The following is a 27,313-nucleotide window of genomic DNA, read 5'->3' as shown; positions in this document are numbered from 1 at the left end:
AGACCATAGCTTTCAAAGAAGCCAACAAAACAAACACTCTCAAAGCCCAGAGAGGACCAGAAGGGTAGAGGACTCCAAACATCCCCAGGCCTCCTAGCTCCAGGAGCCCCCAGCGTGCGCTCCTAGAAGGATAAATGACCTCGCTCTGAATGTCACCAGAGTGATGGGCGTGAACAAATGGTACGCGTCTGGAGGCAAAATGTAACCCGTAGCCCGTAGCTTTTTGTTTCTCCCAGCCTTCCTTGTAGAGATAGTAAAAGACAGAGAGCCACAACAGAGCTTAACCTAAGGAGTCAGAAGGGCGCTGGTCATGTGCATACATCTCCCCACTGTTACATTCCGGTCCTCGGTTCCCCCGCCCAGGAGTATCAGGCATCTGGCTGAAACCCATACCTGGTCCAGCATCTGGGCTGTCTCCTGGGCAGTGTGCAGCAAGGGGGTCTCGGTGAGGGTGTACTGTGATTTGGCATCATTCCAATCTTTCTGGTATTTACTCTGGAATTGAGAAGCCAGAGGTTTAACATACTTGATATTAAGAAATCATAATGTTGCTCGGGAAAATGCTAGCATCATCTCATGATTACAGTCTGTGTCTCAGACAATGACTGCACGCTGAGCTAAAGTAGGTGAAAATCTTTGGAAATGACATTTCATGATCGGGTAATTTTAGAATGACAGGTACTCACATCATTTAGGATCTCACCGCTTTGTTTTGCAGTCTCGTAATCAGCTCTATCATCCACGGGAGTAAAGTTGAGAGTTTCTATTTTTGGGCGGTATTTTTTCTATTGGAAAGAAAATATCTTTCCTCTCAGGCAGGACAAAGACACACTAGATTTAAGGGTCTTTCTCTACTAGAAGCACAGAGAGCCATATCTGAACGGCACCCTTCGAGACAATTTGACCTTTTTCTTACCATTTTATTTTATTTTATTTTATTTTATTTTATTTTATTTTATTTTTTAATTTTTTATTGGTGTTCAATTTACTAACATACAGAATAACCCCCAGTGCCCGACACCCATTCACTCCCACCCCCCGCCCTCCTCCCCTTCCAACACCCCTAGTTCGTTTCCCAGAGTTAGCAGTCTTTACGTTCTGTCTCCCTTTCTGATATTTCCCACACATTTCTTCTCCCTTCCCTTATATTCCCTTTCACTATTATTTATATTCCCCAAATGAATGAGAACATATAATGTTTGTCCTTCTCCGACTGACTTACTTCACTCAGCATAATACCCTCCAGTTCCATCCACGTTGAAGCAAATGGTGGGTATTTGTCATTTCTAATAGCTGAGTAATATTCCATTGTATACATAGACCACATCTTCTTTATCCATTCATCTTTCGTTGGACACCGAGGCTCCTTCTACAGTTTGGCTATCGTGGCCATTGCTGCTAGAAACATCGGGGTGCAGGTGTCCCGGCGTTTCACTGCATCTGTATCTTTGGGGTAAATCCCCAAGAGTGCAATTGCTGGGTCGTAGGGCAGGTCTATTTTTAACTCTTTGAGGAACCTCCACACAGCTTTCCAGAGTGGCTGCACCAGTTCACATTCCCACCAACAGTGTAAGAGGGTTCCCTTTTCTCCGCATCCCCTCCAACATTTGTTGTTTCCTGCCTTGTTAATTTGCCCCATTCTCACTGGTGTGAGGTGGTATCTCATTGTGGTTTTGATTTGTATTTCCCTGATGGCAAGTGATGCAGAGCATTTTCTCATGTGCATGTTGGCCATGTCTATGTCTTCCTCTGTGAGATTTCTGTTCATGTCTTTTGCCCATTTCATGATTGGATTGTTTGTTTCTTTGGTGTTGAGTTTAATAAGTTCTTTATAGATCTTGGAAACTAGCCCTTTATCTGATATGTCATTTGCAAATATCTTCTCCCATTCTGTAGGTTGTCTTTGAGTTTTGTTGACTGTATCCTTTGCTGTGCAAAAGCTTCTTATCTTGATTAAGTCCCAATAGTTCATTTTTGCTTTTGTTTCTTTTGCCTTCGTGGATGTATCTTGCAAGAAGTTACTATGGTCGAGTTCAAACAGGGTGTTCCTGTGTTCTTCTCTAGGATTTTGATGGAATCATGTCTCACATTTAGATCTCTCATCCATTTTGAGTTTATCTTTGTGTATGGTGAAAGAGAGTGGTCTAGTTTCATTCTTCTGCATGTGGATGTCCAATTTTCCCAGCACCATTTATTGAGGAGACTGTCTTTCTTCCAGTGGATAGTCTTTCCTCCTTTATCGAATATTAGTTGGCCATAAAGTTCAGGGTCCACTTCTGGATTCTCTATTCTGTTCCACTGATCTATGTGTCTGTTTTTGTGCCAGTACCACACTGTCTTGATGACCACAGCTTTGTAGTACAACCTGAAATCTGGCATTGTGATGCCCCCAGATATGGTTTTCTTTTTTAAAATTCCCCTGGCTATTCGGGGTCTTTTCTGATTCCACACAAATCTTAAAATAATTTGTTCTAACTCTCTGAAGAAAGTCCATGGTATTTTGATAGGGATTGCATTAAACGTGTATATTGCCCTGGGTAACATTGACATTTTCACAATATTAATTCTGCCAATCCATGAGCATGGAATATTTTTCCATCTCTTTGTGTCTTCCTCAATTTCTTTCAGAAGTGTTCTATAGTTTTGAGGGTATAGATCCTTTACATCTTTGGTTAGGTTTATTCCTAGGTATCTTATGCTTTTGGGTGCAATTGTAAATGGGATTGACTCCTTAATTTCTCTTTCTTCAGTCTCATTGTTAGTGTATAGAAATGCCACTGACTTCTGGGCATTGATTTTGTATCCTGCCACGCTACCGAATTGCTGTATGAGTTCTAGCAATCTTGGGGGGGAGACTTTTGGGTTTTCTATGTAGAGTATCATGTCATCGGCGAAGAGGGAGTGTTTGACTTCTTCTTTGCCAATTTGAATGCCTTTAATGTCTTTTTGTTGTCTGATTGCTGAGGCTAGGACTTCCAGTACTATGTTGAACAGCAGTGGTGAGAGTGGACATCCCTGTCTTGTTCCTGATCTTAGGGGAAAGGCTCCCAGTGCTTCCCCATTGAGAATGGTATTTGCTGTGGGCTTTTCATAGATGGCTTTTAAGATGTCGAGGAATGTTCCCTCTATCCCTACACTCTGAAGAGTTTTGATCAGGAATGGATGCTGTATTTTGTCAAATGCTTTCTCTGCATCCAATGAGAGGATCATATGGTTCTTGGTTTTTCTCTTGCTGATATGATGAATCACATTGATTGTTTTACGGGTGTTGAACCAGCCTTGTGTCCCAGGGATAAATCCTACTTGGTCATGGTGAATAATTTTTTTAATGTACTGTTGGATCCTATTGGCCAGTATCTTGTTGAGAATTTTTGCATCCATGTTCATCAGGGATATTGGTCTGTAATTCTCCTTTTTGGTGGGGTCTTTGTCTGGTTTTGGAATTAACGTGATGCTGGCCTCATAGAACGAATTTGGAAGTACTCCATCTCTTTCTATCTTTCCAAACAGCTTTAGGAGAATAGGTATGGTTTCTTCTTTAAACGTTTGATAAAATTCCCCTGGGAAGCCATCTGGCCCTGGACTCTTGTGTCTTGGGAGGTTTCTGATGACTGCTTCAATTTCCTCCCTGGTTATTGGCCTGTTCAGGTTTTCTATTTCTTCCTGTTCCAGTTTTGGTAGTTTGTGGCTTTCCAGGAATGCGTCCATTTCTTCTAGATTGCCTAATTTATTGGCGTATAGCTGTTCATAATAGGTTTTTAAAATCGTTTGTATTTCCTTGGTGTTGGTAGTGATCTCTCCTTTCTCATTCATGATTTTATTAATTTGAGTCTTCTCTCTCTTCTTTTTAATAAGGCTGGCTAATGGTTTATCTATCTTGTTAATTCTTTCAAAGAACCAACTCCTGGTTTTGTTGATCTGTTCCACAGTTCTTCTGGTCTCGATTTCGTTGAGTTCTGCTCGAATCTTTATTAACTCCCTTCTTCTCTTGGGTGTAGGATCTATTTGCTGTTTTTTCTCTAGCTCCTTTATGTGTAAGGTTAGCTTTTGTATTTGAGTTCTTTCCAGTTTTTGAATGGATGCTTGTATTGCGATGTATTTCCCCCTTAGGACTGCTTTTGCTGCATCCCAAAGATTTTGAACGGTTGTATCTTCATTCTCATTAGTTTCCATGAATCTTTTTAATTCTTCCTTAATTTCCTGGTTGACCCTTTTATCTTTTAGCAGGATGGTCCTTAACCGGAGGTTTTCTTTCTTCACTCATGAAGCATCAGGTTAATTTCAGGTCACTTACATTCTTTCCACGGCCTAAACCCTCCTTTCTTCCTAGGCTTCCTAGGCTTTCTTCCTACACTTCCTAGGGAAGTGTAGCCCCATCCCATTACCCTCCAAGGCCACCCAGGCTACAGAGCAGATCTTTGTGCTGTGACAGAGATTTTCTAGACCCGTGCTGTCTGATGTGAAAGCCATGAGACACATGTGACAACAGACCACTTGAAATGTGGCTCATGGGACTAACTCAATTTTTAGTTTTATTTAATTTCAATTAATAGCTACATGTAGCTACATGCTACATTTTTGGACAGTACAAAACTAGAATCTATAGAAGTCAGAGACAGGAAACATTCATTCGTAATCTCACCAAGGTATGAAATCCACTCCTATGATGCTATTATGGCGTTGGCAAGAAAACTGAGAAATATAATATGTCCCTTTTTAAGGAACAGTGAATATTGGCAATTATTGGCCAATCTCACTTTTTTATAAAGATATTTATTTATTTATTTATTCATTCATTCATTCATTCATTCATTCATTCATGAGAGACAGAGAGAGAGAGAGAGAGAGAGAGAGAGGCGCAGAAGCAGGCTCCATGCCAGGAGCCCGACACGGGACTCAATCCCAGGACTCCAGGATCACGCCCTGGGCCAAAGGCAGTTGCCAAACCGCTGAGCCACCCAGGGATCCCCTCACTTTTGAAGCTGGATGTAAAAGTCCTAAACAATGAAACACTGACAAATCGTTCTCTTAAGAAGGGTTAATGTCATTAATTATTTAACTGTGTCAATGGCGACAGGAAAATCAAGTAAGGGATAGGAAGAAAATTCCTGAACCTGATATTTAGTAGTGGTGTTCTATATACACTGCCTTTAAAGTCAAATAAGAGCCACCATTCACATCCTGCACACCTGATGCACCCTGCACGTCCAATTCAGGGAGTGTCACTGATCCAGGGCCCACCCTGTTGCCCACAAGAATCCCTGGCAGCCTGGAGCAAGGGCCACACCTCACATGTGTTGCTCTGCACCAAGGACTGCGTGCAACAGACTAGCTCCTGGGAGACACTTTGGTTTGAGGACTTGCCAAGGACTTTGCTGAACCTGCTTGAGAGTGCCTGGTGGATCTGGCACACTTCCACCTCACCTTGCCTCCCTAATTGCCTCATCGCCTATGTCCATCTGTAGCTCTCCAAGCCTTCCTTGGCTCCTTCCTCATTTTCCTTCATAGACAACTCCCCTAGTAAAATCCTTGCACATTTTCCTATCTTAGCATCTGGTTCCTGTGGGGCCTGGACTAACTCAGATGTCATATCGCCGCTTCTATTCAACACTGTACTGGACATCCTGTCACACTTTTACAAGGAAAAAGGTTGTATGAGAACAGGAAAAGAAGAAACAAAAGTGCTAATAAATGTAGATCATATGACTCTTTACACAGGAAATCCAAGACAATCCTAGACAAACCTACAGAATAATAGAGTTCAGCCAGGTTGTGTCACATAAGATTGACATATAGACATCAGTGGTGCTAGTATGTATCAGTAACAACCATTGGAAAAATGTAATCGTCATGATTATAAGGTCCCAATCACAAGTGTACTAGATGGTCCTTAATAAAAGCAACAACAACAACAACAACAACAACAAAATAAATAAATAAATAAATAAATAAATAAATAAATAAAAGCAACAAATGTTTCTCAAGATGTCTTTAAAAGATTTCAAAATTTTGGACCAGAGTATATATAACGTGACAATCACTTAAATTGACTTTTAACTTTCTTATAAGTTTTAGATAATAACAACCATAACACACAGATTGTTAAGACAGCAAAAGGACACTGCTGGGGGGCTGCATGGTGGTGCAGTCAGTTGAGCGTCCAACTCTTGGTTTCTCCCAGGGGTTGTGGGATTGAGCCCTGCAGAGGGCTCCAGGCTCTGCGCTCTGCATATAGTTTGCTTGAGACCCTCTTTCCCTCTTCTTCTGCCCCTCCCCACCACCCTCTTGGGCTCTCATAAATAAATAAATAAATAAATAAATAAATAAATAAATAAAGTAATTAAAAAAGTACACTGTTGGGAGAAATAATTTTTTTTGGGGGGGGGGAGAAATAATTAAATAAAATCTCCTGTCAGGGGATCCCTGGGTGGCTCAGCGGTTTAGCACCTGCCTTTGGCCCAGGGCGGGATCCTGGAGTCCCGGGATCGAGTCCCACGTCAGGTTCCCAGCATGGAGCCTGCTTCTCCCTCCTCCTGTGTCTCTGCCTCTCTCTCTCTCTCTCTGTCTATCATAAATAAATAACTCTTTAAAAAAAATCTCCTGTCAACCCAGTACAACCCCTTCACAAAATGTAGACAAGAATGAAAGTTTTGTTATTAAGCATTAAACCAGACCATGATGCATATCACAGGCATTCAGCTAAAGAAATTGGAATGATAAAGAAATCTCACCCTTTTAGATAGCTAGGCAGAAACAATCCATTACATACATACAACTGTCTTAGTCCAAAGGAAAAATTAAAACTTGGAGCCAAGTGCTTGGACAAAACTTCCACAGAGTTAGGGAGACAGAACCCCACACTCCTCTGTGTTCACCTTTCACAGAGGTGGCTCCAGAAAGACACACCTAGAATGCAAAACTGGCAAAAGGCTTGTTCAGCTTTTTAAAAGATTACATATGTGTGAAAAGAACAAAGAAGATTAGGATCACAAATTTTCAAAAGGAAATGCTGGAAAGAAAAGCAGGGGAAGAAAGTGTTCTTTCCCTTTTGGCACGAGGGACACATCAAAGTTCTTGAGACTAAAGCAAAGTTATTTGTTTTGTTTATTTTGTAATTGGAGTTCAATTTGCCAACATATAGTATAACATCCAGTGCTCATCCCGTCAAGCGCCCCCCTCTGTGCCCATCACCCAGTCCCCCCGTCCCCCCGCCCCTTCCACTACCCCTTGTTTGTTTCCCAGAGTTAGGTGTCTCTCATGTGCTGTCACCCTCTATGATATTTCCCACTCATTTTCTCTCCTTTCCCCTATAATCCCTTTCACTATTTTTTATATTTCCCGAATGAATGAAACCATATAACGTTTGTCCTTCTCCAAATGACTTACTTCACTCAGTGTAATACCCTCCAGTTCTATTCATGTTGAAGCAAATGGTGAGTATTCATTGTTTCTAATGGCTGAGTAATATTCCATTGTATACATAGACCACGTCTTCTTTATCCATTCGTCTGTCGATGGACACCGAGGCTCCTGCCACAGTTTGGCTATTGTGGACATTGCTGTAAAGTAAAGGTTTTAGTTAGAGGCAAATTCATAGTCAGATTCTTCAATTACTAAAGAACACTGAACATATTAAACTCTACAATTCATTTAATAAGAATAAAATCAACCACAAAGGCAGCAGAAGAAAGGGCATAATTACGAGCACTTGAAGATAAAATAATTAGCAGAAAAACAGCATTAGGAGAAAAATAGGCAGACTGTAAAGAAGAGAAAAAGAACTAATCAGAATTAGAAATGGCAAAGTGACTATACCTATGGACACGGATCATATCATGAGAACCAAGAGAAACAAAGACAGAACGAGCAGCACTATCAGTATTTTGTTGATGTTTGAATTAGGACAAGCATACACACTATCAACATTGGGAAAGCTGTGGCCAATGCAATATGACATGTAATGCTGGTGCTCTCAATAGCAATTAAAAGAAAAAGAGATAGAAAAAAACCCATGTATTTCAGTGGAAAACTATGCATCCTTTATAATGTATATCCTTTTAGATTATCAGATTCTAGATTATCAGCTCAGATTCCTGTTCATTATCTTTGTGCGATTTTGTAACTCCTTGTATGTTGTAGGTAACTGATAGATATATAATTCTATCTAGCCTGGTAGTGACTTTCCACTAATTTCCACCTGTGGAAAAGCAGTTTTATCTTTATTCATAATTCATCTCACCATCCCTTTATGTCATATAACTGCACTGTTTGGATTCTTCTTTTGAATTGGCTAGAACATCTGCCTCACATATTCACTTTATAACTCTATATGAGAGTCATGATTCTACCTTTTTTACCAATAGAAAGCTAAAAGAAAAAAATTTTTTAAAGGCTAATATAATAAGAATATTTTTATTGATGTGACTGGATGGGAATGTTGAGTATATCCAGCAAGAACTGAATAGTAAATGTACAATGGCAAAGTAACTTAGACACGTGAAAGAAACCACACCCTAACCAGGCTATCACTAGGGATGACATTAATAATAAATATGTGAAATAAAATTAAGAATAGCAAATTATTGATGTAATGGAATAAAATTAACAAAACTAAAGACTTGTCAATGGGCAGAAAGCAAATATTGAAAAGATATAAATTCTTAACTTATTGTTATAATCAGAATATTTTTGGTAATCTGTCTAAATAATTATAACTTTAATCTAGAAGAAACAACAAAATAAGAGAATGCTAAAAGATACTAACTTTACCAGATATTTGCATAAAGTAATATTGACCCAAGAACAAAAACCAACTGATGAACATAAATAAAGGAAGCTCTCCCAAGAGCTCACTGTATTATTGAAGGATCTAGTCTTCAGGGGATCCCTGCATGGCTCAGGGGTTTGGCGCCTACCTTCAGCCCAGGGCGCCATCCTGGAGTCCCAGGATCGGGTCCCGCATCGGGCTCCCTGCATAGAGCATGCTTCTCCCTCTGCCTGTGTCTCTGCCTCTCTCTCTGTCTATCATGAATAAATAAATAAAATCTTAAAAAAAAAGAAGGATCTAGTCTTCAGTATCCAGATTGTTGACTACAGATAGCTAAGACAAAAAGACGAGCTTCTTTGGAGAAGATTCCACTGAAAGGTGGCTCAGCAAAGTGAGGGAAACTGCCTGTCACGGTTAAGGTTTAGGCAGCAGGAGAATCTGGCAGCTAACTCTTCGTCCTCCAACCTCCACTCTCAGAGCTTTCCCACAAATCCAGCAGCAACAAACCCTCCGCAATGCTTCCCTGTCTCAGGGACACCTGGGTGGCTCAGGGGTTGAGCGCCTGCCTTGGGCACAGGGCATGATCCCGGATTCCCCGGATCGAGTCCCACGTCGGGCTCCCTGCATGGAGCCTGCTTCTCCCTCTCCCTCTGCCTGTGTCTCTGCCTCTCTCTCTGTGTCTATGAATAAATAAATAAAATCTTAAAAAAAAAAGAATTTGTAAGATGCATCACATAGGAAAGAAAAAAATCCACTACCAATAAAACACCCAGTGAGGGTAAGGCCCATACTGATTACTGAGATGCCAATCCCTGATGTATCCATGATGCACAATGAATAGGACTTTTTGGTAGGTGGACGTATAGCGTGAAAAAATAATTTTCTAGAGGGACACCTGGGTGGCTCAGCCGTTGAGTGCCTGCCTTCGGCCCAGGGCGTGATCCTGGAATCCTGGGTTCGAGTCCCACATTGGGCTCCCGGCATGGAGCCTGCTTCTCCCTCTGCCTGTGTCTCTGCCTCTCTCTCTGTGTGTCTCTCATGAATAAATAAATAAAGTCTTTAAAAAATAATAAATAAAGTATGTTAATTTCATTCATAAAAAAGTCTTTAAACACAGGCTAAACAACATTGGTTGGGGCTTAAGAATGCATTTATTTCAGGAATAGTTTCTGCTTGGGCATAACTGATAACATTCAAAAGGCAGAAAGTGATTTTTCCGTACAAATTATTATAACTCTAAAGTACCAAAGGGCATTCTGGAGATACTAAGACATTTGGGGATAAAAAACATATGTAGTTTCCATAGCTTGGCTTTATTCCTGAAAGACTCCCTCATCCTTTTGACAACAGAAATATCCCCCGCTCGCTAAGGCCAGTTGTATATCAAATACTCCCATATACAAAGACTGGCCCCATCCCCATCCACCAATTTTCCAGTGATAAGAGAAGCTACAGGAGACAGCAGGAAGCAGACCAATAGGGAGATCTCTCAGGAACTCCAATTTGCTTCGCTGGAATTTTCTTAACCGTCCAAATACGTCTTTTGCCAAAGAGCCATAGTTGTCAATAGCAGTCAGGGAATAAATGACGCCAGGGGCAACACAGTTGCTCCTTACTCCGTTCTGGCCTATTCTACAGCCAAGGATTTGGTGAGATTGTAAACACCTGCTCTGGCAGCTGCACTATACACAAGTCCTGGAAATCCATTTTAAACAAGGATAATATTATTCAGAATGGATCCTCCATGCTCTTTCATCCAGGAGTTGTAAACTGCTCTCCACATGTAGAAGGTGCTCATCAATTTGGTTTCGATCACAGCATGCCATCCCTTTGCACTGATGTGTTTTGCAGGAGACCTGAACTGACCTCTTCCATTGTTTACAAAAAATTGATCTTACCATAAATATCTAAGGTGGATTTGACCAAATTGTTCACCGCCTTTTCTTTGCAGATGTTGCATTTTATGGGAGTGACCTGAGCCTGGTGGGCTCAGTTCATCTGCAGTAGATTTTAGTCAATCAAAGTTACGTGACGCAATGACCACATTACACCCCAGCTGCAAGATCTTGGTCATGATGGCCTTTCTGATACCTGTGTCCCCTCTGGTGATGATGGCCAGTTGGTCTTGCAGCAAGCCAGCAACCAGCCAGCTCTTGCCCTTGTCCCAAGTGCCCATCTCCACCAAGCATCTGAGTCTTAGGAGTGCTAAAGTCACTTACATGGTAAAAAATAATAATAATAATAATAATAATAATAATATTTTTTACTTTATTTATTCTTGAGAGACACATACACAGAGAGGCAGAGACATAGGCAGAGGGAGAAGCAGGCTTCCTGTAAGGAACCCAATGTGGGACTCCATCTCTGACCCCGGGATCATGCCGTGACCCGAAGGCAGAAGACACTCCACTCCTGAGCCATCCGGGTGTCCCTACAGGAAAATTTTTATGTTTAAAAAAAAATCAATAGCCTGTCTAAATTATCTCATTTTATTAAAAATAGATTATCATTTTAAATACTGATATTCCATCAGAAGTCTCTTATTGACAGTTATTTTGAATTTCAAACTATAAATATCCCAGAAATAAATTTTGTTAAATGCCTTTATCCAAATTTCAGGTTATTGAGTATATGCTTCCTTTACATCTTTTTCTCCTTTATGGAGATGATCATGTGGGATCTCTTCCTCTCTTTTGTGTCAATATGGTGAGGTTTGGTTTTGTCTTTTTTAAAGACTTTATTTATTCATGTCAGAGAGAGAGAGAGAGAGAGAGAGTGACAGGCGGAGGGAAAAGCAGGCTCCATGCAGGGAGCCCGATACGGGTTCGATCCTGGGTCTCCAGGATCAAGCCCTGGGCCGAAGGCAGGCGCTAAACTGCTGAGCCACCCAGAGATCCCCAATATGGTGAGTTTTATTAAAAGATTTCCTCATATTGGACTATCCTTGCATTTCTAGTATTTCTCACGTAGTCACATGCTATTATGACTATCAATGCCATTGCACCAGTATTTATCAATGAGATTCGTCTGTAATTTTCTTTTAGAGACCGTTTTGTGAATTTGTGTTTGGGATTTTTTTTTTTAGTGAAATACCTCTGTCAATTTTGATCTGTGTTGGACTTTGACTTGAATCTAGTGTGGTCTGGGGTGAATGAGCTGGCTGAATGACAGACCCTATCCTGTGATAGGTGGAAAGAGGATACTTCCGTGAAAAACTATGCATTGCTCATATCTTACTTGTTCAGTCTAGTCTTCACTATTTCCTAGTCTTTCATGGTTTTTAAGCTACTTCAGAAGACAAGTGATAGCAATGCAAAATAATTCTTGTCTCTGGACATGTACATTCTGTCCTATTCAATTGACTTCTCCTCACTAGCCGGTTAAATAAATCTTTAACACTTGTTCGTTTTTGTATCTGCATGAGTCATGATTTTATCATTTTTAAATAATCTATTTTTATTGTAAAAATATATTTATATTATGTATATTTATGTAAAATATACATAAAATTGCCATCTTAACCATTTTTTAAAATATGCGGGTCAGTGGCATTAAGCACATTATTGTGCACCCACCACCACCATCCATCCCCAGAACTCTTTCATCCTACTAAATTGAAATTGTACCCAGTAAATAATAACCCTCCATTCCTCTATCACCTAAGCTCCTGGGAAACCACCCTTCAACTTTCTGTCTTTATAAATTGGACCGCTCTACATATCTTTGTAAGTGTGCTAGGAGGAAACACTTCCTACCAATTCAGATGCAGTGATCTAGAGACTATTAATTAACTGACAGATTTGGGATCCCTGGGTGGCGCAGCGGTTTGGCGCCTGCCTTTGGCCCAGGGCGCGATCCTGGAGACCCGGGATCGAATCCCACATCAGGCTCCCGGTGCATGGAGCCTGCTTCTCCCTCTGCCTGTGTCTCTGCGTCTATCTCTCTCACTGTGTGCCTATCATAAATAAATAAAAAAATTAAAAAAAATTAACTGACAGATTTACAGGAGAAAAGACAAGATTAATTTACACACTCACGCAGGAGCATTCAGATGAAGAGGCTCCCTAAAGAGCTGGAGATAGACGTTTATATACCAACTGAACAGGGGAAAGCGATGGAAAGCAAAGAAAGAGCTTCTCTGGAAAAGACTAAGGAGCTTTTAGGAAAACAAATGGAAAGTATGATATTGTCATGTTTGCCACTTCTCAGATGCAAGTGGTCCAGGCTGAGAGTGAAACTACCCCAAAGAGGGATTTATGGCAGCTTCTCTCTCAGAAGGATAAGCCTTTAGTCAGATACATGAGACCCAGAAAGGCTTCTGCATTTGCTGTGTCATAAATGACTTCAGTTTAAAATAACCTTGCTCCAACTCAAGGGGTATAAGTGGATCCATACAAGTGGAATCATATAGTATTTGTCCTTCAGTGACTAGCTTATTTCATTTAGCATAATGTCCCCAAGGTTCATCCATGCTTACAATGTGTTAGGAATTACCTTCCTTTTAAAGACTGAAATAAAATTCTGCTGTACTTATATATTACATCGTGTTTATCCGTTCATCCATTGATGGACACTTGAGTTCCTTCCGCCTCTTAACTATTGTGAATAAATGTGCTTATGAATACAGCTGTACAAATTCTTCAAGACCCTCCTTTCAATTCTTTGGGGTATATACCCAGAAGTAAAATTGCTGGATATATATTTTTTAAGATCTTATTTCTTTATTCATGAGAGACACACACACACACAGAGAGAGAGAGAGAGAGAGAGAGAGAGAGAGAGGCAGAGACACAGGCAGAGGGAGAAGCAGGCTCCATGCACCGGGAGCCCGATGTGGGATTCGATCCCGGGTCTCCAGGATCGCGCCCTGGGCCAAAGGCAGGCGCCAAACCGCTGCGCCACCCATGGATCCCCCAAAAGGTTTTAATATTTAATTGTAAAGGTGGGCAATAAATCTAAATTGTGGTATCATTATGATTTTTTCTTTTTTAAAGAGTTTACTTATTTCTTTTAGAGAGAGAGAACACAAGTTGAGGAGGGAGAGGGACAAGCAGTCTCTGCACTGAATGTGGAGCCTGATGTGGGATTTGACCTCATGACCCTGAGATCATGCTCTGAGTCAAAATCAAGAGTTGGATGCTCAACCGAGACACCCAGGTGCTCCTCATTGTGATTCTTAAAACGAGAGATACACAGTGACTTATTTTTCATGGCAAATATTTTTAGATCCATAAAGCTTTATGGTAATTATCCATGTGTTATTTGTTTTGGTCATGCTGTCAAATTTGTAATAAAGCTTCTTAACCCAAAGGAAAAATAAAGTTATGTGTAGCAAAAAATTTTTTTCTCTCTGTAGTGTGTTTGAATCTATTAAGATATATATGCTCCAGGGGCATCTGGGAAGCTGTCAATTAAAATGTTTGCCTTTGGCTCAGGTCATTATGCCAGGGTCCTGGGATCAAGTCCCGTGTTGGGCCTGCCTGCTGCTCCCCCTACTATTCTTTCTCTGATAGATAAATAGATAGATAAATAAATAATCTTTTTAAAACAGATATATATGCCCCAAACAAACCTTAAAGAAAAAACAGCAAAATGTTATTGTTTTCACTCTTCACACACTGCTATAAACATTCTCATTAGCTCACACAGTCCTTCCAGCTGGCTTACGTATACTTACTTCCCTTCGGCTTCAGGGATTGGGGGAATGGCTGGAAGTGCACACGAGGCTCTTTTTGTGATAAATTGTAAGCAGGCATACATTCAGCCAGAAGCCTTCCAGATTGGTCATATAAAAACATGGAGAGCAAAAAGAAAATGGAACTGAATGACTACCAAATTTCTACTCAGTACAGAACATTTTAGACTTACAACAGTAACTCTAAAAGCTCCCATTAAGCACGTTCAATATTAGTTTATAACCATTATCTCATTTAATCTTCACACACATACAATTTATGTGGTATATAGCATCTTAATTCCCATTTCAGAGCTGAGGAATGCTCTGCTTGAGGTCATGCAGCTAGTAATTGGAGCTAGGGGTTCTTAACATTGCATACTCTTTTCACCCTGGGGATGCTACTGAACTCAAAGGGCAGTTCTGAGGATTAGATGTGCTGAGGCACATTGTTTCCTTAGCCTCCTGCCTGCCATGGAGTAAGTAGTCATTATATGATCGCCATTAGTATTGAATCATTACTATTTAATATTAAATTATATTAATACAAATAAAACAATTAAGTTATTAATTGTGCATATCTGGGTCCTATGTATAGGTTTTCCAACCGTTTTATTCAATTCCTGTACTTCAAGATCATATAGCACACAAGTGAGAATATCTCCAACTTTGTGATTATAAATTAATAAAGGGTTAAGACTAGGAATACAGAAGTACTCACAGTTCAAATTTTAACTCACCATTTGTGAAATTGTGGGTCAGGATGATGTTGTAATAGGTAATAGGGCCATCCTAGTTGCTGGACAATGTTCTGGTCAGGAGTCCATCGGCAGCACTTTGGGATGGGTACTCCATTCTGGAGTCTGACTTTCAACACTTGCAGTCCAGAAATTCAACTTAGTCAGTCTATGGAAAATTACTGAGGCTCTTGGAAATTATTAAAATGAACCAAACTAACCAAATAAGTAATCTTTAAATCATATTATCAATTGTGTATATATAATTAGAGACATACCTCTCCTAGAAGGGGCTATTCTATCCCCTTATTGTCCTAGCAATGAGAACAAATTCTTGCTCACAGGTGGTCCATTGGAAATCACTTCCCTAACCAGAGTTAGGGAATCTCCCTAACCAGAGTTCTTCCTCCCCAAATCTCTCCCCTATTATGTGTTTTGTTTTCTGGTAGCAGTTATCACTACCTAAAATTATCTTACTTCCTCCTAGATTGTCTGCCTTCCTTCATTAGAATGGCAGGTTCTCTGATGTTTGTTCACTGCCATATCCCTAACTTCTAGAACAGAGCTTGATACATAGCAGGAACTCAATATATGCTTGAATGAATTAATGTCATCTGGAGGTTGTAAACCCAAGTTAGATGCAAGTCAACTTAAGCTTCTTTCCCTCAACAGGAAATAGTTGCCCTGTCACTGAACTGAGTTTAGGGACAGTCCTCAGAGATGGGTCGGCCCCCTCGGACTCAGACCCCAGAGCAGGTGGAACCTGGCCCAGCCCAGTGATCTGTGTGTCTGCTCTCTCAGCTGCCCTCCAAAGCCCTGGGATCGACTTGCCACACTCACTTGCACCCTGAGCCACAGCTTCTGGTATAAGCAGAAACCACGGAGCCTCCCAGTTTCTCTTATTCCTTTCTTCAGGTTCAAGGACCCCTAAGGCTCTGGGTCCCTAGGTGGTGTTCTGGACCTAAAGATATGGGCATCTGCTTATATCTAACTTTAACCTGTTGTGGCCCAATGATCTCCTCCCTGCAACAAAGAAGGACTGAGATATGTAGATTGAGAACTGTGATCCTTCTTGGTTGTTAAAATAACTTACAAGTTATTATGGTACTAATTTTGGGGAACAGCAATGGATACTGAGTTTGTGCTTAATGCTCATCGACTGTTCCCCTCCCATATTCCCATTAAATATGTTTGAGAACTCAAAAGGCTAACTCCCAAGACCACCCTGAAATAGAGTCCTCCAGTCTTGTTTCTTTTTTTTTTTAAGATCTTATTTATTTGAGAGGGAGAGTATCTGCACACAGGAGTGGGGGGTAGAGGAGACGGGAGGGAGAGGGAGAAGCAGGCTCCCCGCCTGAGAGGCTGCAGCGCCTGGCATTCCAGTAGTGCTTTGTGTGGACTCAGGGGACCATTCCCCCGGTGACTTTGAAGGGAAGCCTTCTGAGAAGCTTGGGACCAGAAGAGTTCAGGTGCAAGAGGAATAGGGATGGTGTGGACCTTGAAGACCCTGATCCCATCATAGAATGTTGTGGTGTCCTGGGGGTCTCATGCAGGACTGGGGTGCCAAAGTAGCAGACACTCTGTTCAGCTTTGTCGGGGCACGATGGCACTGTGTATCCAGGCTCCAGCTGTTTTCTTTTTTTTTTTTTCCAGCTGTTTTCTGAGAGCCACTTGTTATTGTCTTCTCCTCATAAAAGTGAGGGGAACTGATTCTTCAAGTTGGTTTTATAAGATCACTTGAACTACTTCTCAAATGACTGAATTCACAAGCCAGGTCACAGACTATCCTAGTTCAGGTAACAATGACCTGCAATGCACACGTAAACCTCTTATCCACCAAGTCCACTGCGTACTCCTAGCCACAGACTCTTTTACTCTGGACATCACCCTGATCCTGGGTGGCTAAATACATGTCCATCGTTTTCACCGGATTGTCCCGTCTTTTCATGGTTCTACTTCTGGTTTCTTCTGCATCCTGTTCTGTGCAGTTCCCTGCTGCTCTGGATCTATGCAGTCCCTTTAGGGGAATGTGCTGACCTCAAGATGCTCCTGGCACGAAGGTGGTAAGTGACAGCATCCAAAACCTGGTTCAAAGTTCATGCTATTCCATGATGTCACAGGAGCTGAGGCCTGTCTACACAGTGGCCTACTTCACAACTCCCATAAACAGCCTATATTCCATAAAACGCAGGGGTTGGTCACTATCAGGAGATTGGAATGAAACTTAAAATAACTCCACCAATCCAAATAGGAGGGGTCTGCCCTCAGTTTGTTTTGATCTTTTTTAATCTTTTTTAATAAAATCTTTATTTTATTTTATTTTTTATTTTTTTGAGAGAGACAGCATGACCAGAGGGTGAAGGGCAGAGGGAGAGGGAGAGGCAGAGAATCCCAAGCAGGCACCACACCCAGCTCGGTGCCTAACTAACATAAGATCTGATCTCACGACCCTGAGGTCATGACCTGAGCCAAAATCAAGAGGAGGGCACTTAACTGACTGAGCCACCCAGGTGTCCCTCAGTTTCTTTTTCTATTAACCCTTTAAGATAGAGATCTTTTGTATAAGTGAGCAGTAGGTAGAAGAATTGGTGGCACCAACAAAGACCAACAGGACTCACAGCAGGGTCGTCTGTCTTCAGTGGTGCTGGGAGCAGGTCTCTGCGGACTTAACACTCCCTGCATATCACGGGGAGATGGCCACCTATCGCTCAGGTCCTTAAAAATGTTTGTTAAATTCGTTTAGGCAGGGGTAGAAGTACTTTCTAGAAACTGAATTTAATAGCACCTGTCAGGGAGAAGAAAAGCCTATTGTTCAGATCGAAAAGGCTCACAGAGTCAGAAAGTCTGAGGAACTCAACAAAATAGCCTCTGATGTGCGGCACCATGGGGGGAAGGGTTCCAAGGTCCTGGGGGAGACAGGAGAACCGGAAGTCAGCATCTCTGTTGCCTGAGACCTCAGCCAGCTCACTCCTCCTGCCCCTTCCCCATCCTGGGCAAGTGGCGCCTCTAACAGTGAACCCAGGAAAGGAAAAGACAGCAGGAAAGGGAAAACAGGAATAGAAAAATGGAAGGAACAAACAGAATAAAAATAGTAAGATGAGAAGAATGTGGTTTTTTTCCTCGGATACCAAATATGTGTTGTTTTCCACACCAACCAATTCTGACACTAACTGGGTATCTAAAAATTCAATTTAATGACACCGCCTAGCTGGAGTTACCATCACATTCCACACAGGTTAAATGGCTCAGTCCCACAAGACTATGTGCACTTCAGATGCCAGATAGGAATGGGGGGGGGTGCTCAGGCTACCTGTGCTTCTGCCAACTGCAAATGTGGGGGCTCCCCTGACCCCTCAGGTATGATTACGACTCACCTTAGGAATGCACTTTACTTACAATGACTGGTTATAAAGGATCTACCTCAGACACAGCCAAAGGGAAGTGATGCATAGGACACTGTAGAGGGTGGGTGCAACAGAACTTCCAGGGCTCCTCCAGGGTGCCACCCTACCAACACATCCATGTGCCCACCAACCAGAAACTCTCTAGAACTTGTTTTGAGGGGTTTTATGGAGGTTTCATTACACAGGCGTGATTGGCTGAATCAGTGGCCATGGTGATTGAGCTCAATCTCTGATGCCTCTCCCCTCCTAGAAGGTTAGGGATGAGGCTGAAAAATTTAACCCTCTCATCACCAAACCTTCACACAGGCAAAAATCTACATATACATTTGGATTTCCCAAAATGTAACTACTAATAACCTAATAGTCGATTAACACACATTTGGTATGTTACAAGTATTATATACTGTATTGTTAAAATAGAGCTAGAGAAAATAAAATCATTAAGAAAAATCACATTTATACTATTGTACTGTATCTGTCCAAAAAGAGAAAATCCACCCTTGCGTTAAGTGGACCTTTGCAGTTCAAACATGTTGTTCAAGAGCCCTGCTGTGGGGCACAGCTACAGCAGTGCTTAGAAAGAAATTAAGAGATAAGTGCTTAGGTAATAAATATACCATAGACAAAATGACCTTACTGGATGTGAACTCCATTCTGTGGGAGATTGACTAGCCTTCTCTTGAGGAATAGACACCCACCTATGAGCCTGGCTACTGGGTTCCTGAACTTTTCCCATAACTACCCAGAAGAGTTGCAGTAGGAATGGCTGGACAGAGACAGAAACTGAAAGCTATGACTTTATGTGGCCAGAAACCCAACATAATCTTTGTACAAAGAGAAAAGAGAAGAAAAAATGGCATTGGCAGAAAAAGCAGGATTGTAGCACAGGATGGTCTTGATCCATTGACCATTGGGTTAGGGGTCCAGCACCCTTCTGCTACCTTTTCCTCTGTTGTAACAAAGATCCCTATTGTCGGGGCTATAGGGAAAAAACACTTACGGCATGCCTGTAGCACAGTGAAGGGGTTGATTCAAACTAATTGGAAGCCCAGGGTCCTTAAGCACTATAAAGCCATCATACCATGAGGGAGGCTCCTAACCCTGAGGGTGCTAACTGGAAAATTTTTGGAGAAAGAAATTTATACAGATGAGAAGAAATGTAGGAGAATCACTGAAGTGTATACTGAGTGTCTAGAGGAAGGAAGAAACCTGACAGTGAGGAACTGAAGCAAAGCTAAAATAAGGATCCACCACTTGATCCAATTGGAAATTCAAAATCTACTAAAAATTTCATATGATAACTGTGGGACCCAAGGAATTTAACAAAAATCCCCTACCCCTGGACAAGCAGAGCAGGGCTAACTCCATTTTGTGCTACATCCGCCATCTCATGTATGACCCCCACAAGACCTACTTATTGCACTCCCCCCACCCTAGTAAAGCCACTGAGCACACCCTTACTGGAAACGGGCTCATATAGGAATGCGGAACCCCTAAACCGCAAAGAATGTAAACCCCGCCTTTTGCTTGCCAATCCCGCGCGCCAATTCTGACCAGAGTGATAGGCTAGTTCAAATGGTCACTGTAGGGTAAACTGTAATTCAATTGGCCACCTGCGTGTGGACCGACATGACTGTGCAAGTCTGTGTGTGTTACAATCCCGTTGGCCACTGGCCCCTATAAAACTGCTACGCCTCTTACCCTCGGGGTACAAGTCCCTGCTCCACTGTGTCGGGTATACTTGGCCCAAGCTCTAGTTTGCAAATAAACCCTCATGCGCTTGCATCAGTGTTGGCTTCTAGGTGGTTTCTCGGATACGCCATCTTGGGCACAATAACAAAAAGACACACATTGGCTTTGTGCCGCTATTAACACAGATTCTTTTTTTTTTTTTTTGATTCTTTAATATTTGCCTTAAATGTGTCAGTTGGTAAAGCTTCACAGCCTTAATCCTGAGGCTCAAGTTATAGTTGTATCTGGAGACCCCAAAAATTTAACCAAGGTACTCATTATAACCCTTTAGTAGAGTTACTGAATATGAAGTGGAGGACAAATAGGTAAGTTTTACCTTAATCATCCAAACTATTACTGTCCTGCGTAAATCTTCACAGTCATAGCACCCATTGCCTCAAAATATCCCACATTGGGTGAGAAAGCTCTGTCCAAGTGAGTAATAAATTAAAATTAAGACTTTGGGGGCAGCCCGGTGGCTCAGTGGTTTTGCACCGCATTGGACCCAGGGCATGATCCTGGAGACCTGGGATGGAGTCACACATCGGGCTCCCTGCACGGAGCCTGCTTCTCCCTCTGCCTGTGTCTCTACTGCTCTCTCTCTGTCTCTCTCTCTCTGTGTCTGTCATGAAAAAATAAATTTTAAAAATCTTAAAAATAAATAAAAGACTTTGGTAATTACAGGGGCACCTGGTTGGCTCACTTGGTAGAGCATGTATGTGACTCTTGATCTCAAGGTCATGAGTTCGGGCCTGATGCTGGGCATGGAGCTTACCTTAAAAATAATAATAATAAAAAAAGACTTTGGTAGTAACAAATTGGCTTGACAAAAGTGAATCCCCATGGATGCCCCTCATCTATTAAAACAGTTAATATAGCCCAGTGCAAAATAAAAATTAAAAATAAAATAGGGAAGATGGCGGAAGAGTAGGGTCCCCAAATCACCTGTCTCCACCAAACTACCTAGAAAACCTTCAAATTATCCTGAAAATCTATGAATTCGGCCTGAGATTTAAAGAGAGACCAGCTGGAATGCTACAGTGAGAAGAGTTCGCGCTTCTATCAAGGTAGGAAGACGGGGAAAAAGAAGTAAAGAAACAAAGGCCTCCAAGGGGGAGGGGCCCCGCGAGGAGCCGGGCTGAGGCCGGGGCGAGTGTCCCCAGGACAGGAGAGCCCCGTCCCGGAGGAGCAGGAGCTGCACCGACCTTCCCGGGGGAAAGGGGCTCGCAGGGAGTTGGAGCAGGACCCAGGAGGGCGGGGATGCCCTCGGGCTCCCGGGGACAGTAACAGCAACTGCGCGCCCAGGAGAGTGCGCCGAGCTCCTAAGGGCTGCAGCGCGCACGGCGGGACCCGGCGGGACCTGGAGCAGCTCGGGGGGCTCGGGCGGCGGCTCCGCGGAGGGGGTTGCGCGGCCCCGGGAGCAGCTCGGAGGGGCTCGGGCAGAGGAAGAGGCTCCGTGCGGAGGGGGCTGCGCGGTTCCAGGAGCAGCTCGGAGGGGCTCGGGCGGCGGCTCCACGGAGGGGGCAGCACGGCCCGGGAGCGCGAATCCAACAGCGCAGGCTCCGGAGCACCGGGCGCCGGGACACAGCCCAGGATCCCGCCTCCCCCGGGACAGGCAGAGGCCGGGAGGGCCCAGGACAGCGAGGACGCTCCTGCCCCGACCTGAGCACATCAGCGGCCCCGCCCCGGAGCCTCCAGGCCCTGCAGACGGAGTTCCTGCCGGAGCTGAATCCAGGTTTCCAGAGCTGCCCCGCCACTGGGGCTGTTCCTCCTGAGGCCTCACGGGGTAAACAACCCCCACCGAGCCCTGCACCAGGCAGGGGCACAGCAGCTCCCCCAACTGCTAACACCTGAAAATCAGCACAACAGGCCCCTCCCCCAGAACACCAGCTAGACTGACAACTTCCAGGAGAAGCCAAGGGACTTAAAGAACACAGAATCAGAAGATACTCGCCGGTGGTTCTTTTTTTGTTTGTTTGTTTTTGTTTTTGTTTTTGATTTGTTTTGCTTTTTGATTTGTTTCCTTCCCCCACCCCCTTTTTTTTCTCCTTTCTTTTTCTTTCTTTTTCTTCTTCTTTTTTTTTGGGTTTTTTTTTCTTTTTCTTCCCTTTTTTTTTTCTCTTTCTCTTTTCTTTCCTTCTTTCTCTCCTCTCTTTTTCTCTTTTTCCCAATACAACTTGCTTTTGGCCACTCTGCACTGAGCAAAATGACTAGAAAGAAAACCTCACCTCAAAAGAAAGAATCAGAAACAGTCCTCTCTCCCACAGAGTTACAAAATCTGGATTACAATTCAATGTCAGAAAGCCAATTCAGAAGCACTATTATACAGCTACTGGTGGCTCTAGAAAAAAGCATAAAGGACTCAAGAGACTTCATGACTGCAGAATTTAGAGCTAATCAGGCAGAAATTAAAAATCAATTGAATGAGATGCAATCCAAACTAGAAGTCCTAACGACGAGGGTTAACGAGGTGGAAGAACGAGTGAGTGACCTAGAAGACAAGTTGATAGCAAAGAGGGAAACTGAGGAAAAAAGAGACAAACAATTAAAAGACCATGAAGATAGATTAAGGGAAATAAACGACAGCCTGAGGAAGAAAAACCTACGTTTAATTGGGGTTCCCGAGGGCGCCGAAAGGGACAGAGGGCCAGAATATGTATTTGAACAAATTCTAGCTGAAAACTTTCCTAATCTGGGAAGGGAAACAGGCATTCAGATCCAGGAAATAGAGAGATCCCCCCCTAAAATCAATAAAAACCGTTCAACACCTCGACATTTAATTGTGAAGCTTGCAAATTCCAAAGATAAGGAGAAGATCCTTAAAGCAGCAAGAGACAAGAAATCCCTGACTTTTATGGGGAGGAGTATTAGGGTAACAGCAGACCTCTCCACAGAGACCTGGCAGGCCAGAAAGGGCTGGCAGGATATATTCAGGGTCCTAAATGAGAAGAACATGCAACCAAGAATACTTTATCCAGCAAGGCTCTCATTCAAAATGGAAGGAGAGATAAAGAGCTTCCAAGACAGGCAGCAACTAAAAGAATATGTGACCTCCAAACCAGCTCTGCAAGAAATTTTAAGGGGGCCTCTTAAAATTCCCCTTTAAGAAGAAGTTCAGTGGAACAGTCCACAAAAACAAAGACTGAATAGATATCATGATGACACTAAACTCATATCTCTCAATAGTAACTCTGAATGTGAACGGGCTTAATGACCCCATCAAAAGGCGCAGGGTTTCAGACTGGATAAAAAAGCAGGACCCATCTATTTGCTGTCTACAAGAGACTCATTTTAGACAGAAGGACACCTACAGCCTGAAAATAAAAGGTTGGAGAACCATTTACCATTCGAATGGTCCTCAAAAGAAAGCAGGGGTAGCCATCCTTATATCAGATAAACTAAAATTTACCCCAAAGACTGTAGTGAGAGATGAAGAGGGACACTATATCATACTTAAAGGATCTGTCCAAGAAGAGGACTTAACAATCCTCAATATATATGCTCCGAATGTGGGAGCTGCCAAATATATAAATCAATTATTAACCAAAGTGAAGAAATACTTAGATAATAATACACTTATACTTGGTGACTTCAATCTAGCTCTTTCTATACTCGATAGGTCTTCTAAGCAAAACATCTCCAAAGAAACGAGAGCTTTAAATGATACACTGGACCAGATGGATTTCACAGATATCTACAGAACTTTACATCCAAACTCAACTGAATACACATTCTTCTCAAGCGCACATGGAACTTTCTGCAGAATAGACCACATATTGGGTCACAAATCGGGTCTGAACCGATACCAAAAGATTGGGATTGTCCCCTGCATATTCTCGGACCATAATGCCTTGAAATTAGAACTAAATCACAACAAGAAGTTTGGAAGGACCTCAAACACATGGAGGTTAAGGACCATCCTGCTAAAAGATAAAAGGGTCAACCAGGAAATTAAGGAAGAATTAAAAAGATTCATGGAAACTAATGAGAATGAAGATACAACCGTTCAAAATCTTTGGGATGCAGCAAAAGCAGTCCTAAGGGGGAAATACATCGCAATACAAGCATCCATTCAAAAACTGGAAAGAACTCAAATACAAAAGCTAACCTTACACATAAAGGAGCTAGAGAAAAAACAGCAAATAGATCCTACACCCAAGAGAAGAAGGGAGCTAATAAAGATTCGAGCAGAACTCAACGAAATCGAGACCAGAAGAACTGTGGAACAGATCAAGAGAACCAGGAGTTGGTTCTTTGAAAGAATTAATAAGATAGATAAACCATTAGCCAGCCTTATTAAAAAGAAGAGAGAGAAGACTCAAATTAATAAAATCATGAATGAGAAAGGAGAGATCACTACCAACACCAAGGAAATACAAACGATTTTAAAAACATATTATGAACAGCTATACGCCAATAAATTAGGCAATCTAGACGAAATGGACGCATTCCTGGAAAGCCACAAACTACCAAAACTGGAACAGGAAGAAATAGAAAACCTGAACAGGCCAATAACCAGGGAGGAAATTGAAGCAGTCATCAAAAACCTCCCAAGACACAAGAGTCCAGGGCCAGATGGCTTCCCAGGAGAATTTTATCAAACGTTTAAAGAAGAAATCATACCTATTCTCCTAAAGCTGTTTGGAAAGATAGAAAGAGATGGAGTACTTCCAAATTCGTTCTATGAAGCCAGCATCACCTTAATTCCAAAGCCAGACAAAGACCCCGCCAAAAAGGAGAATTACAGACCAATATCCCTGATGAACATGGATGCAAAAATTCTCAACAAGATACTGGCCAATAGGATCCAACAGTACATTAAGAAAATTATTCACCATGACCAAGTAGGATGTATCCCTGGGACTCAAGGCTGGTTCAACACCCGTAAAACAATCAATGTGATTCATCATATCAGCAAGAGAAAAACCAAGAACCATATGATCCTCTCATTGGATGCAGAGAAAGCATTTGACAAAATACAGCATCCATTCCTGATCAAAACTCTTCAGAGTGTAGGGATAGAGGGAACATTCCTCGACATCTTAAAAGCCATCTATGAAAAGCCCACAGCAAATATCATTCTCAATGGGGAAGCACTGGGAGCCTTTCCCCTAAGATCAGGAACAAGACAGGGATGTCCACTCTCACCACTGCTATTCAACATAGTACTGGAAGTCCTAGCCTCAGCAATCAGACAACAAAAAGACATTAAAGGCATTCAAATTGGCAAAGAAGAAGTCAAACTCTCCCTCTTCGCCGATGACATGATACTCTACATAGAAAACCCAAAAGTCTCCCCCCCAAGATTGCTAGAACTCATACAGCAATTCGGTAGCGTGGCAGGATACAAAATCAATGCCCAGAAGTCAGTGGCATTTCTATACACTAACAATGAGACTGAAGAAAGAGAAATTAAGGAGTCAATCCCATTTACAATTGCACCCAAAAGCATAAGATACCTAGGAATAAACCTCACCAAAGATGTAAAGGATCTATACCCTCAAAACTATAGAACACTTCTGAAAGAAATTGAGGAAGACACAAAGAGATGGAAAAATATTCCATGCTCATGGATTGGCAGAATTAATATTGTGAAAATGTCAATGTTACCCAGGGCAATATACACGTTTAATGCAATCCCTATCAAAATACCATGGACTTTCTTCAGAAAGTTAGAACAAATTATTTTAAGATTTGTGTGGAATCAGAAAAGACCCCGAATAGCCAGGGGAATTTTAAAAAAGAAAACCATATCTGGGGGCATCACAATGCCAGATTTCAGGTTGTACTACAAAGCTGTGGTCATCAAGACAGTGTGGTACTGGCACAAAAACAGACACATAGATCAGTGGAACAGAATAGAGAATCCAGAAGTGGACCCTGAACTTTATGGGCAACTAATATTCGATAAAGGAGGAAAGACTATCCACTGGAAGAAAGACAGTCTCTTCAATAAATGGTGCTGGGAAAATTGGACATCCACATGCAGAAGAATGAAACTAGACCACTCTCTTTCACCATACACAAAGATAAACTCAAAATGGATGAAAGATCTAAATGGGAGACAAGATTCCATCAAAATCCTAGAGAAGAACACAGGCAACACCCTTTTTGAACTCGGCCATAGTAACTTCTTGCAAGATACATCCACGAAGGCAAAAGAAACAAAAGCAAAAATGAACTATTGGGACTTCATCAAGATAAGAAGCTTTTGCACAGCAAAGGATACAGTCAACAAAACTCAAAGACAACCTACAGAATGGGAGAAGATATTTGCAAATGACATATCAGATAAAGAGCTAGTTTCCAAGATCTATAAAGAACTTATTAAACTCAACACCAAAGAAACAAACAATCCAATCATGAAATGGGCAAAAGACATGAACAGAAATCTCACAGAGGAATACATAGACATGGCCAACATGCATATGAGAAAATGCTCTGCATCACTTGCCATCAGGGAAATACAAATCAAAACTACAATGAGATACCACCTCACACCAGTGAGAATGGGGAAAATTAACAAGGCAGGAAACAACAAATGTTGGAGAGGATGCGGAGAAAAGGGAACCCTCTTACACTGTTGGTGGGAATGTGAACTGGTGCAGCCACTCTGGAAAACTGTGTGGAGGTTCCTCAAACAGTTAAAAATATACCTGCCCTACGACCCAGCAATTGCACTGTTGGGGATTTACCCCAAAGATACAAATGCAATGAAACGCCGGGACACCTGCACCCCGATGTTTCTAGCAGCAATGGCCACGATAGCCAAACTGTGGAAGGAGCCTCGGTGTCCAACGAAAGATGAATGGATAAAGAAGATGTGGTTTATGTATACAATGGAATATTACTCAGCTATTAGAAATGACAAATACCCACCATTTGCTTCAACGTGGATGGAACTGGAGGGTATTATGCTGAGTGAAGTAAGTCAGTCGGAGAAGGACAAACATTATATGTTCTCATTCATTTGGGGAATATAAATAATAGTGAAAGGGAA

General features: G+C 42.1%; 1 long non-coding RNA gene and 2 pseudogenes across 1 annotated transcript; all 3 read right to left on the bottom strand.

Moving 5' to 3' along the window:
* Window positions 1–5,446, bottom strand: part of LOC144299609 (nebulin-like) — a 71,809-nt pseudogene extending 66,363 nt beyond the window's left edge.
* A 1,783-nt stretch (window positions 5,447–7,229) lies between these two features.
* On the bottom strand, window positions 7,230–15,669 carry LOC144299181 (uncharacterized). Its single transcript, XR_013365941.1, has 3 exons — window positions 15,182–15,669; window positions 14,445–14,539; window positions 7,230–7,559 (listed from the first exon to the last, which is right to left on the bottom strand). It is a non-coding gene; the product is annotated as an uncharacterized LOC144299181 (long non-coding RNA).
* On the bottom strand, window positions 9,735–11,262 carry LOC144299558 (peroxisomal trans-2-enoyl-CoA reductase pseudogene; annotated as a pseudogene).
* Window positions 15,670–27,313: the final 11,644 nt, after the last annotated feature.

The sequence above is a fragment of the Canis aureus genome, chromosome 27 (assembly GCF_053574225.1).
Source record: "Canis aureus isolate CA01 chromosome 27, VMU_Caureus_v.1.0, whole genome shotgun sequence".
NCBI lineage: Eukaryota > Metazoa > Chordata > Mammalia > Carnivora > Canidae > Canis > Canis aureus.
Note: the sequence above shows the minus strand (reverse complement) of the source record. Positions and strands in the feature narration are given on the sequence as shown.